At 39.1% G+C, this 14245-nt stretch overlaps 1 protein-coding gene across 1 annotated transcript in view; it reads left to right on the top strand.

The window, feature by feature from the left end:
• Positions 1-14245, top strand: part of TPPP (tubulin polymerization promoting protein) — a 140739-nt gene that overhangs the window by 30667 nt on the left and 95827 nt on the right. The gene's annotated exons all lie outside the window — the stretch shown is intronic.

The raw sequence follows: 14245 nt of genomic DNA, 5'->3' as shown, positions 1-14245 counted from the left end.
TTCTTCTGACCGTGTGTGGGAGGGGGCGTGGGGGGTGAAGGGTTAGGGAGGGCAGCAGAGAGGGAAATGAGCACTCAGTAGTATAGGTGTTAGTCAGAGTTTTATAGTGGGGAATCAGAGTTTCAGTGTCTTCAGAAAGAATCCAGGTTTCTTTGAGTTCCAGATGATAAGAGTATAAGATCAATCAATCAACATTTGTTAAGCACCTACCATGTGCCAGGCAGTGTACTAAGCATAGGATAAGATCTGTGATGAAGGGGAATTCTTAAACAATAAAGAGAGGGTTCCAGAGAGCAATTCTGCGATGGAATAGGAGAAAAATGGATATGATCTATTAAAGGAAAGTGGATATAGACAAGAGTACAGAGAGCTTTATATCAAAGGAATATCATGTTTTACCTCCAGTAGATGCTGATGGCGAAAAGGTGAATGAATGAATGAATGAATGAGTGAACAAGTATTTGTTATTTCTATATGCCAGGCATTGTGCTAATCATTGTGGGTAATGGGTCAAGGCAGGGGGGAGTCCTTTACAGGAACTGGTACCACCTGTGTAGCCTTATCCCAAAATGTCAGGCGAAGAGGTACACCCAGAAGACACCTTGCATGATACAGAGACTTGACTCCCAGTTAACCTGACAGGAACAATTGGGAAGCAGGTTGTCTTCCCAAGGCATATATGTGGGATGTCAGAAAACCTCCCAAGACTTGCTACACCTAAGATCTGCCTGATACTTAACAGTACTTCTGTTAATTCCTGTTGAGTTAAAAACCTGCAAAGTATCCTTAGGGATTACAGAATCCCTGGATTAAAAATGTAAGATTTTTAGGGTACCGGTGCTATTTCCAACAGTATTCCTGGGTGAAAATAGGAACAAGTGTTTTTGGACTGCTAGAACAGGGTTTACGGTACAGAAATGACTAGTTTTTGGCTAGGAATGGAGTATATCAAACAAGCTGAGAAACACATTCTTCTGAAGACTTGAAAGTTTGATCAAGGGAGCTGTAAACTTTAAGTGAAATAGAAGCAAGAAAATTGCCCAAGTAGGGTATTTGCTTGCTTGACTGTATATTTGTTACAAAGATTTTGTTTCTGTTATTGTTATTGTCGTTTTTACATGGAGGTAACAGAGTGGGAGAGAGAGGAAGCTAGTAATAGGGCTTCTGAAAAGAAAAAGAAAAGTCATCAAAGCATTTTTTAAGGCACAGAAATTTTTAAAAAAGGAAATTACAAAGAAATCACAGATAAACAGGACAGCTTTCAAAGTTGTGTGTTGAATTTGTTACATACTTAAAAGGAAAAGCAAACTATACCCAATAGTTTCTCTGTTTCATGTACAATCCTCTTTTTCTTTCTATTGTACTTTGTATATGGAAATAGTTTTTAAATTTGGTCTTTATTAAGTTCAGAATTTAAAAAATAAGATTTTTTAAAAGAAAGAAAACTATTCATATACAACAGCTAAGCCAAATACTGCATCCAGTAGCAGACTGCCCAATCAGAAGAAAAAAATAGATAATAATTTTCAGCAGCACATCATACAGCTGGCACAAAGGGAAGATGTAGAGGGAAATTCTGAATTGGGCAATTTAATTTTCTTCACATCATTGCCAGTCTTTTGGCACAGCTCCAGAGGCAAAGAAGTCAATAAGTTCTTCACTTGCTTTAGTGATATTTCATTCTTTCTAATGTTGAAGAAACAAAGGGGGAACCAACCATTCCTTTGAATCTAATTCTGACCAATGAGAAAGAAGTAGTCGCTATAGTAGAAAGAATGGGAACCTTAGGAAGAATTACCAATATGTAATATGGTAGATGAAAAGAAGGAGTGACAGGCAGTCTTACAGGTACCCAATATTTGGAAGTGCAGATATAGCAAGAAGCCCATGAATGGCCCATGATTCTACATCATGCCCAAGTGGTAGAAGGCTCTCAAGAATGAAATTCTGGTGACAGAAAAACAATTATTTCAATGAGAGAGATGAAAGAAAAGCTGTCTAAGGAGATCGATAGGGCCCCAAATGAAATCATCAGCCAACTTAGAAGCTAAAGAGACCTGTACTATCCATGTAAGCAAGGACAAGTAACTGTGATTCTCTCTAAGAAATGATTCATGAACACTTGGGAGCAGAAAGAGCCAACATGGGTTCCTCAAGAACAGGTCTTGCTACAATAATCTCATTTCCTTTTGGACAGGGTGATTAGATTGGCTTATCGAAGTAATACTGAAGTCATCACAACAATGCAAGATTTGGCAAAGTCTTTCATGATATTCTTGGGGTTCTTTAAAACTATGTTTATCGATGCCTTCTATTTTTATATCACCATCATTTCCGGATATGTTCCCTACACCTGTTTAAAATCTCCTTGTAACAAAGAGTTACAAAGTTAACTTTATAGTTTACAGTTAAATAAATGCAACTGACTATGTTTCATATTCTGTCTTAGTAGTCCTCCAGAAGAAGAAGAAGGAGGTTCATTTTAGTATCTCTTCTTGGGATCATTATTGATTTTTCAAGTAAATTAGAGTTAATGTTCCTTTGAGTGATCTTTTCATTTACTTTATCACAGCCATGCCATATATTGTTCTTCTGGTTTTGTTTATTTCACCCTATATCAGAGCATGCATATCTTTCCATAGTTATCTGAATTCCTCATATTCATGATTTTTATTGCACAATATTCCATTATATTTACACACCACAGTTTACTCATCCATTCCCCAATCAATGGGTATCTATTTTATTTCCATTTCTTTGTTGTCATATAACATACAGCTATTAATATTTTGATACATGAGAGGGCCTTTCTCTCAGGCTTTGACCTACTTGAGACATTCTATTCAGTTAAATACAGGAAGCATTTATCCATGTGCACCCTCTGCTACACAGTGTAAATATAAAGACTAAATTTCAGATCATTGGGTCCAATGAACAGGTCAGGCACTTGTCTTACATACCTCCTGTTTATTATCCAAGCCAATTTTGTGACAAAGTCACAATTTCACTAACAGTGTATGATATAGCCATATTTCCACCTTCTCTCCAACTCTGTTATCATTTTGTCATCATTATAATTTGCAAGAAGAAACTTTTTCATTTATTTTATTATTAGTTATTTTGACCATGACTTCATATGATTCTTTATAGTTTACAATTATTCTTTCGAAAACTTTATTTTTAACCTTTGACCACTTATCTATCAGGGAATAGATCTTAAAGCCATTGATTTTTAGCTGGGAGTTCTAGAAATAAACATTTATATAGGACCTACTATGTACCAAGCACTATGCTAAGTGATTTTTACAAATATCATCTTGTAAGGTAAGTGCTATTATCCCCATTTTACAATCCAAGAAAATGAGGTAGAGAGAAGTTAAATGACTTACCCAGGGCCATAAAACTAGTAAGTGTCTGAGGCTGGATTTGACCTGACTCCAAGCCCAGTGTTCTATCAACCATACCACTAGTTGCCTTGAGACTGGCAAAAGGAAGGGATTTAATGTCATTAAGGGCCACTGGCACATTTTCTATAGGAGGAAACTGAAACCCAAAGAGGTTGGGGAGCTGGTTGGAGGGCAGGTCACAAAGAGTATTCACTAATCGCTTTGTGGAGAGAAGGCAGATCAGTGCCATTCTAATTAGGTGAATTCCGAACTGGTTGAATTGCAGGACTTTTTGAGAAAACAGCCAATGCACATCAGCTTTAATTGGCTTTGTTCGTATGTGTGTGGGGAGTACTGGGGGTACTGTGTGATGGGTACTAGATGTGCCTTGCGATATGTATTAACCAAACAACTTTTTCAAACAAATGTTTTAGGGAAACTTTTTTCTATTTTTTAAAATTTTCTTTTGGAGGAAGTTTTCTATACATATGGTCATGATTGACAATCAGTAGGCAATTCAGGTCCAAAGCTTACCTCATTTTTAATACCTACTTTAACTTCAAGTAAATAGACTCTGTAGATGGTATGAGGTAGAGATAGGGGTTACAGGAAATGTAGTCTAAACTAACAATAAAATTAATGTAGAAATCCTTTCCTTGTATAAATACATCTTCAGTCACCTTTCAAAACAATGAATCAAGAGAGTTTAAGTTGAAAGGGAACTCCGAGATCATTTGGTCCAACTACCTCATTTTGTATGTGGAGAAACTGAGGCACAGACAAAACAAGGTTCAAGGTTGTACAGATACTTGTGATAGAACTAGGGCTAAAAACTATGTCTCTTATATCCTAGGCCACTTCCCATTGCACAGCACCATGGGTAGATCAGGAGTGATGAAGGTCCTGTCTTTATTGTATCAGAACCTCTTAGAGATTAGAATGTGTGCCATGCTATTCTTGCTTAAAGGCAAGGCACTTTCAGAGCTTAGTACAATACCTGAAACAGAGTAGGTGCTTAATAAATGTTTATTGACTGACGACTGCCTTCCTATTGTTAAATCTTTGAGACTAAGGTTGGTTTTATAAGTAGGTGGAGTAAATAAGTAAATAATCACATATTTAAGGGAGGTATACCCTTTCCCCAATTAATCCAACAAGTATTTTTTAAGGGCTGACTCTGTGCTTTGAAAATGACCATCGCCCAGAGGATGACAATTGAGAGACACATAGTAGGTGTGAGTGTGAGCAGGCTACAATCTAAACAAATGAGGAATCTGGGAAATGCACGACAGAGAGAGGGGCTGACTGGTAGATGACAGCCCAGGTTTTCCACTGGCATCCTCCTGATGTCAGGAGAAATCAAGGAAGGCTTCCAGACAGTTACATCTGCTTACCTCTCTTACCTGTCAGATTGCATAAGTCTTTCCATGCTTCTCTATTTTCATCCTATTCATTGTTTCTTTAGCACAATAATATTCTGTTACATTTACATAGTACAATTTGTTTATGCATTCCCCAGTTGATACTCATATCCTTTTATCATTTATCTTTTGGGGAATGGGTTTTGGTAATATGCATGCATGTATGCATATGTGTATACATATATATGTATTTTTTACATACATATATACATATATACATACACATATATACTATATTATATACTACATTTATACACTATATTACAGTACATTATATATACTATATTATGTGTTTGATTTTATATATTTATATATACACATACTACATATAGTATATATGTGTATATATACACAGCACATTGTATATTATACTATATATTATATGTAATATATAGTGTATATATATACATTGTGTATATGTATGTGTGTATATGTGTGTGTGTATGTGTATGTGTATACACATTTGTGTGTGACACACTCCAACTTCCATTCGTTCCTTTGAATGCAAGCCATCCTGGTGTACCCCTGTTGCCTCTACTTCCATCTTGCTCTCATCTTCCTCTCTTCTCCTGTGCTTCTCTCTACCCCTTTGTTCTTCTTTCCCTATTTTTTCCTATAATCTCGCCTTCCCCTTTTCCTTCTTCCTCTTTCCTTCTCAATGCCTACAGGCACTGTTGGCGGGGTGTAATCAGGTCAGAATTGAGGAGAGACATAAGGAAAACCGTCATGGTGCTTTTTCCCCACACTCAAGACCTTGCTGTAGGCATACAGTGTACTACCTACTTCGTTCATGCTGTTGGTTGTATAAAAGACAGAAGAGCCCTTCTCTGAAGAACTCAGTGTCCATATCCAAAGAGAGAACTACGGAGTCTGAATACAAATCAAAGCATACTATTTGATCTCTTTTTCCTTTGGTTGTTTTGTTCTATTTCTTCTTTCTCGTGGTTCCTCCCTTTGATTTTAATATTTCTTTACAACATGATTAATGTGAAAATATGTTTAATGTGAATGTATATGTGGAACCTATATCAGATTGCAGGCTGTCTTGGGGAAGGGGAAAGGGGAGGGAGGGGGAGAAATTGAAAACTCAAAGGCTTATGGAAGTGAATGTTGAAAACCAAAAATAAATTAATTAATTAAAAATGTAAAACATATGCACACAACGCCAAGAAATCTAAACTACAGCAAAAAATGAGAAGAGTGTGACCATGGTGAGATATTTACTGTGCTCCAGAGTGGTATGTGACAGACTGAGACCAAACTCTTTGCCTTCTTTCCTTGGTGAAAATGTCCCAAATGAACAAAGCAGGTGTGCCTCTGAAGGCCAGATTTCATGTCTCTTCTCATCATGCAGCTACTCTCATGATAGATAATGTGAGAAATTACATTCTTCTTGAGTTTTCTGAAGTGTGTGAGTGGCCTTCCTGGAGAGTACCCATGACTCCTGTTTATATTGCCTTGCAGTTAATAATGAATGGACACAATGGCTCACAAATAGACAAAGCTGGGGACTACACACTGTAGAAGGCTGCATAACTTGGAATTTCCCAAAAGATCTCTCAGGTCAGAGGGAAGCATGGCTTTGGTAGAACCTAGCCAAAATCTTAAATTTGCTCCTTCCATAAGTTACTACCTTATCTATCACAACAAAATATGGGCAGGCCTTGGAGGGTGAAATTATGTGGCATCCAAAATGTGTATAGTTATAAAGATCATATTAAAAAGTGTCCATCAGAGTACCTACCGTTCAGTTGACCCTAGGCAAATGTCTACATTGTTGGAGTTTTGCACCAAAGCTTTGTGTTGTTGGAGTTTTGTGTTCATGACTATTTTGTGCCCCTTCTCCCAAAATATGGTATATTTTTATGGATTTCTCTGAGATCTGTTGTTGTTGTTGTTGTTGTTGTTGTTGTTAGAGTTATATTCCTACCAGATTGCAAGCTGGACAAAGAATAGATTTTATTTACATTTTTATCTCCCCCCAAATACAGCACAGGGCTCTGCCTGTCCTAAGAAAAAAGTTAAGAAATGCTGGTTGAATCTGTTAATTGAAATGGGCTAGTGCCCAGAGAGAGAACCAGTCCCTGTCACAGGGACCTGGGTCTATGTGTTTCACAGAGCATTAGCCCCAAGGGCCCTTTGAAGCATATTTGTTTTTAATCACTCAGCTTGACTTTGAAAGAATCTAAAACTAGTCTTCCCATCACCTTCTCAAAAACCACTGAAAATATTCTGGGACCAAGACAGTTTTGAGGGAAGAGATGGAGTGGTCTGCCCTGGGATTTTCCAGGCAGCAGAGTTAGTTGCCAGCCTGAATGAAACTTGATATGGCTCTTGCTCCCACCCACACTTGACCCTTTTCCCTTTAAATGATGTTTGAGTCCAGGGTGGAACTAGGTCTCCTGGGAATGCAGTATACAAACACTGGAAAGTGCAGAGGAAGGTAAAGGGCCCCAGTTTCCATCATGTAGTCAGTCTCTTGATAGCTCTTGCTTCTCCTTCCTTGGCCAGTTCTCTGGGACTATAGGGCCTGTTTGGGACAAGTGATTTATTTTCTTTTTCCTCCTGGTGGAAAAGCAAAGTGGGGGAGAAATGCAAGTAGGAAACAAGATGACAGGCCTGCTGTCCATGCTGGCAGCCTTTTGGTTCCTCCTTGCTTTCCTTTCCCTGCTCTCTGCTGCCCTGGAAACATGACTGGGGGAAGCTGCCTGCCTGTGTATGTGTCTGAGGGAAGCAGCAAGGGAGCAAGTGATGGATAGATAGCCTTCCAGGGGCTCCTTTGGCAGCTGTGGGACTGCAGTTGGCAGGGTCCCACAGACACCAGAGAACATGCTCAATGAGTGGGACCTCTTCAAAATTGGAACAAAAAACATCAAAATTTTTTGTTAATGTGCAAACAGTGAAACATTTAAAAAGCAAGGCTAAATAACAGATTATTTTTTTTTAGACCAGACCTGTGATTGCATTGGTATTGGGATTCTCAGTGAAGAATTCCCCCTACCAAAGTAGTTTGACCATCCCTCTGCAACTTAAGTGACTTGTCCAAGGTCACACTTGAAGGCAAGAGCTTGAAGGCCAGTTCTCTAGCCATTAAACATGGCCACCTCTCAACACATTAACCTCTGTAAATAAAAGATTAATTTAGAAGATACTTATACTGACCATATTTGTGCTCCAACAAAAGTGCTCACTGACATAAACCTTGATTATTTCTTTAAGGGTAATGCTAACTCTTACTACACTGGAACCACTTTATTATGTTAGTTTTTAGAGAAGGGGGTCACTGGCCTCCATAGAACTAACCAAGAGAGCCTAGGCTTTCTCTGAATGTGCCATAGCTATTATGTGTTTTAAGAGCCCTTGACCGGTATTGTGGTAGAGCCTGGAGAAGGGAAGATTGAGGAGGGTCATGATTGGAATCCTCACATAGTTGAAGAGTTATAGTATGAAAGGGGGACTAGACCAGTTCTGCTTGGCCCCAGAGGACAGAACTGGGAAGACTGGATGGAAGCTGCAGGGAGGCAGCTTTCAGTTTAATATACAGAAAAATTTCTTGACAGCTGTCTAAAAATGGAATGGGCTGCCTTCACAAATAATGAGTTCTCTGCCAATGGAGATCTCCAAGCAGTTGCTGCATGGGTCTGGGATGTTACAGAGGCAGTGGATGTTCCTGTGTAAGGTCTGAACCAGATTAAAAATACTAAGAAATATTTAACAAAATTAATAAAAATACACCAAAATATAGATAATATTGTTGTTTTTTGTTGAGTCATGTGCAACTCTTTGTGATGCCATGTGGGGTTTTCTTAGCAAAGATACTGCAATGGTTTACCTTTTCCTTCTCTAGCTTCTTTTACAGATGAGGAAACTGAGTCAAATGGTTAAATGACTTGCCCAGGGTCACACAGCTAGTAAATGTCTGAAGCCATATTTGAACTCAAGTCTTTCTGACTCTAGGCCAGTGCTCAAGCCACCTAGATGCCTCCTACAGATAATATTACATTTTAAAACTAAGTTAATACACAGCCTGCAGGGATCCTTATGTACTGTTTAAGGGACCCCATTTCTATTCAAGTTTGACATGTCTGTCTTAGCTGACAATTGTACTAGGTGACCGGTGAGACCCCTTCCTCCCCAGTAATCCCATGTACTACATCCTAATCCTTGAAAGAATGAGGCTTGTTAAAAGGAAGTGTTAGGGATACAATACCCCACTTACCCAGTATCATTAGAGAAGGAGTTGGTCCACATAACAGAAATTTCCTGATCAACTGAAGTCCTTTTGTTTGAACCATTTTGTAGAAACATATTTATAAAATACGTTTCTCACTTTCCTACTATCTTAAATGGAGCAAATTAAACATAATTTAACAATGTTGTTGCCAATGTTATTTACCTGTGTGATTTTAGAAAACAAACTTGACAATCTCTAAGCAGTTAGGTGGTGCAGTGGATGGAACACTGGCCATTGGAGTCAGGAAGAATACCTGAGTTCAAATTCAGGTCCTGACACTTACTAGCTGTGTGGCAAGTCTTTCTGCTTCAATTTCCTCAACTGTAAAATGGGGATGATAATAGCACCTACTCCACCTATTCCAGCAGAGCCAGAAATTTAGGGTTAGGGTTATTGTGAAAATCAAAGTACTTGGCTCCATACTTGATATACAGTAGGTGCTGAATAAATGTTTGTTCACTTCTAGGTTTCAGTTTTGATTTGTAAAATGAGAGAGTAAAGCAAGATAATCTCCAAGCTCTCTTTCAGACTTAATATTCTGTTATGAATATCCAGCTCTCAAAGTCTATGATTCTATGATCAGTGTTACCGTGTTGTGTGTAATACAGATGCTTTCAAGGGCCACCAAGGTCGGTAGGATTCTTGGTCTCCTCATCAGGAGCCAGGTCTGAGAGTGATTCAATCCCCTCAGTTTATGAAATGAACCTTTCCTGAGTCCTGACTTAAAAGTGTCTATCCTGGTGGGGTGGGGTGCTGAGGACACTGAGCTGCCCCTGTTGTGTCCAGCCAGTAGAAGTTATGAAGGTCCCATGCACCTGTGGTCGAGGTTGGTGCTTTCTGCCCACCTTTTCCCTTGTAAGATGGCAAAGCACAAAAGAAGTCCAGCAGCCACCCTGGGGTAAACAAAGGCTAAGCAATGTTAGAAGCTCCTATTTCAGCTGAAGAGGAGGTATCAATGGTAAAACTGGAAAGAGATTCTAGGGCTCTGATACCTGATCCAGGGCCTTTTCTATTTGCCCATATTGCTTTTAGAGATACTGGTCATAATAGATTTGCAGCCCATGGAAGGGAAATGACCAGCTACTGACCCAAAACAAGGATTGATCCCTTCTCTTCAGTTTGCTGGTCAGCAAGGGAAAAGGCATATAAAAAGCCTCTTATCTTTTGACTCTTCACATTTAAGAGTCTCCAAAGACTCCAAAGGTGATGTTATTAACACCTACCCATGGAAAGTTTGGCTAGAAGACATTAGATCATTGATTGGAAAATGGACATACTTTATTGTAGCCATGGAGGTAACATAGTATAGTGGGAAGAACGATGGATCTGGAAAAAGACTTGGGTTCAGATCCTGCCTCAGATATTTACTTAACTGTGTGACCCTGGGCAAGCCACTTAACCCTAACCGTAACTCTCAGTTTTTGTCTGTAAAGTGGAGATGGTAGTAGTATCTACTTAACAGTTGTGAGGATAAAATTATACACATACATATGTAAATATATATGTGTATATATATATATACATATATATGTGTGTGTGTGTGTGTATATATATATATATGTATGTATGTATGTATGTATATGTATGTATGTGTGTACGTATTGTTTTGTAAACTTTAAAGTGCTATGTAAATTCTATCCAAGTTTTCTTGCTTCCCTGTTTGGCTTAGCCCTGGCCTTAGTTAGTCCTGGAATACAGAGGCCAGAATCAGCCTCAGTAGACAATCTGCTCCCAAGAACAACTAGTGGTTTGATCCCTGGGTAATCTGTACCTTGCCTACTGTTTTAGGTAGGAGAGGGGTGAGAGATACTTGGCATCCTAGGAACTTGCCCAGCCCCTTTTAACAAAGAGTGATCTGACCTTGCAGACAGCAAAGAGTTGTCACCAGGCAAGAATCAATATTAAGTGATTAATAATAATAGTTAGCATTTATATAGTACTTTAAGATTTGCAAAGCACTTCACATATATTTAATCTTTACAATAACCATGTAAGGGAGGTATTATTATCCCTGTTTTACAGATAAGGAAACTGAGACAGACAGGTTAAGTGACTTGTCCAGGGTCACACAGCTAATATCTGAGACAATATTTCCTGACTTCAAATCCTGCTGCACCACCTAGCTGCCTCAATTAGTAACAGATTAAATAATTTATTGACATGATAGTTCGCATCTCTTTAGTGCTTTCAGGTTTACAAAGTGCTTTCTTCCTAACAACTCTGTAAAGGAGGGATTCTAAGTATCATTATCCTAATGCTTCAGTTGAAGAACTAAAGCTTGCAGAGGTCTGACAGAAGGCCACAGCTTGCAATGGGCCTTCCAACTTGAGAGCTGGTGTGTTCTATTCAGGATACCACTACAGCCTCCAAAATACAGATGCTCCATAGCTAAGAATGAGCTACCTTTCAATTCTGGGAATATAAGTAGTGTTGTCCTCTGTAGGCAGCTGTTCGCAGCTGGAGCAATGGAGACACAGAGGTTAAGTGACTATGCCATAGTCACTCGGTAACTGGCAGAGCTGGTACTCGAAGCCAGGTCTCCTAGCTCTCAAGCCAGGCAATCACACCTGGAATTCTCTCCTCCACCCTCACCTCTTGGAACCCGTACGCTTTCTTCAAGGCTCAGCTCAAGTGACATTTCCTTCAGAAAGCCTTTTTTCATTACCCCAGTAAGTAACTCTACTGACATCACTTCGTATTTTTCTGTGGAATGTATTCTATGCCCTTAGTAGAATGTAAGCTGATTGAGGGCAGGGAATGTCTCATTTTTCCATTTGTATCTTTAGCAACTAACATAGAAGAACATGGAACACAGAAGGTGCTTAAAAATGCTTGTTGGTTGTCTCATCTTTCCATTGTTAACATGATGTGTGCTCATTTCCTCTTTTGCTATTTGCAACTATCAGGAGTTTCAAGTTCTCAAGGTGAACAATCAGTTCAGAACAAACAGTTGTGGTGGGAAGTGAAATGAGCTTTAACTTCTTGACACAGACAACCCCAAATAGGTTTTTGCATTGATTTAAAATAAGACTTAAGAAGGTGCTTCTTTCTGACTTCCTCTAATTTATCTTCATGCTATTTATTTCTCAGTAATATATTAGCAAGTTAATCATATCAGATCATTTTTTCCTCAACGAAGCAACTATAAAACTTTGAGTTTGGAGCCAGATGTTTTTGATTGGGAATCTTCCCAAATTTCTCATCCTAGAACAAGGAAGACTCACTTTGTGGTTGGCAGTCAGTCCAGTAAGCCATAAAAAGTTTCTTAGTTGTGAAGGCAAGCAAGCTCCTATTGCTCAGTCTGAGTTACTAATGTCAAAACTCAAGTCTCCTGCTTTGTTGCTGAGTTTTCCTTAGGTATGAGGAACTGATGGTAGACATTAAGATAAGAAAATGTTGCTGCTCTTTGTTTTGACTACATGCCTAAAGATGGCAGGGATAATGATATATCTTTCTATACCATATAATGATTTGAGGATTCAGGAGTGCCCCAAAGGAAACCCAAAAATACCTTTGTGGTCAGAAAAGCCTAGTATTTAGACCCATAACCGGCAATATTGGTGACTGGGACAATTTAGTTGAGTAGGGGAAGAGGAGGAGTCCCTAGGACACCTATCAGTGGTGCAGATTTCGGAAGAGGGAGTGGAAGGAGGCCAGATTGGGCCATAGAAAAGGAGGGAGCATGTCATTTGGTTGTCAGGCCCCTCTAAATGTAGGTGCCCTGGAACAAAGCCTCATCGTTCTACCCTAATTATAGCTCTGCTGATTCAACCTTGATAGACTTTCTCTCTGGTTGTTTTTCCCATATGATCATCTTCATATCTAGTTTCCTTAAATTACCATAATCTTCCACCAGTCTACTTACTCCATCGGACATATACCTCAACTGAGAACCTCAGATACCTGTCTTTGTGGCAATGTATTTGTTTCCCAGAGTTTTCACCCCTGTTTTCCCTAAATCCTCCCCACCCTATTCCCCACACATACACTTAGATCAAAAGCGAAATGACTACAGGGCCATTTATCATCCTTCTATTTGATAATGTCAGTACTTCTCATTCACATTACATCTTTTATATTTAATATTGTCTTCACAATAACTCTGAGAGGTAGTTAGAGCAGCAAATAGATTTATCTTCATTTGAATCATAACAATAGCTTAAATTTATATAGCACTCTAGAATTGTAAAACTCTTTACATATATTATCTCATTTGATCAACAAACAACCATATGCAATAGGTTCCTAAGTATTTTTAACCCCATTATACAGATAAGTAAAGTGAGGCTCAAAAAGATCAAGGATTTCTGTTGTTGTTTCCCCAAGGCTACTTAACTGGCAGGGCCAGGACTCTGATCATTGCCCACTGCTCTGTCTACTACATTGCCTTATAGGGTACCTTGGCCTAAGCACCCAGGCTCTTGGGTGGCCTTGGAACCCTGGCAATCCAGGCTGGGAACAAACTGGGGGATGCAGAATATTTGTCTGAAGCATTTGAAACAAATGTGAGATGTTTGGCAAATGCAAACTCAGCCAAATTTCCCTGTCAGTCATCTGGACTGTAATGAATTGTTCTGGTTGGGTCAGAGGTACAGAGGTCTGCCAGATATGTTAACATAGAAATTCTCAGGAAGAGAGAGGCTTAAGAATGATGGAAAAGTCAAGGCGTGATGAACAGAGGGCCATATTCCTGAGTCAGGAAGACCAGGGTTCAGATCCCATCTCTGACACATATTGGTGACATAAATCCAGGCACGTCATTGAACTTCTTGGGACCCCAGGTACCCATCTAAGATGGTGGGCTGCAGAGCAGGTCCCAGTTTGCATTGGTGTGGGGAGTTTCCTAACTAGGAATTCCCTTGCACTGATGAAATCATGGGCCCACACCAAAAAAGAGACACTGACGCCTGGGATGAGGCAGGAAAAGCGTATCTCCCATGATAGCCTTTTTAACATACTGCTTTTCCCCTAGAAGAGACAGAAAGACAGAGGTCTGGGTTATGCTCAGTTTCCTCATCTATAAAATGGGAGAGCTGAATTAAATGGCCTCTGAGATCCCTTCTAGTTCTCCTCCTATGATTCTGTTTGTTGTTTCCTTGGTTAATTCTATTACTAATAATAGCTAGTAATAAAAACTAATGTTGATATAGTGCCTACTATATGTTGGGCATGAGCTAAGTGTTACAATTATTATTTTATTTGAT

Source organism: Phascolarctos cinereus, unplaced genomic scaffold (assembly GCF_003287225.1).
Source record: "Phascolarctos cinereus isolate Bilbo 61053 unplaced genomic scaffold, phaCin_HiC Scaffold_4;HRSCAF=312, whole genome shotgun sequence".
Lineage (NCBI taxonomy): Eukaryota > Metazoa > Chordata > Mammalia > Diprotodontia > Phascolarctidae > Phascolarctos > Phascolarctos cinereus.
This window is presented reverse-complemented; position numbering and strand designations above follow the sequence as displayed.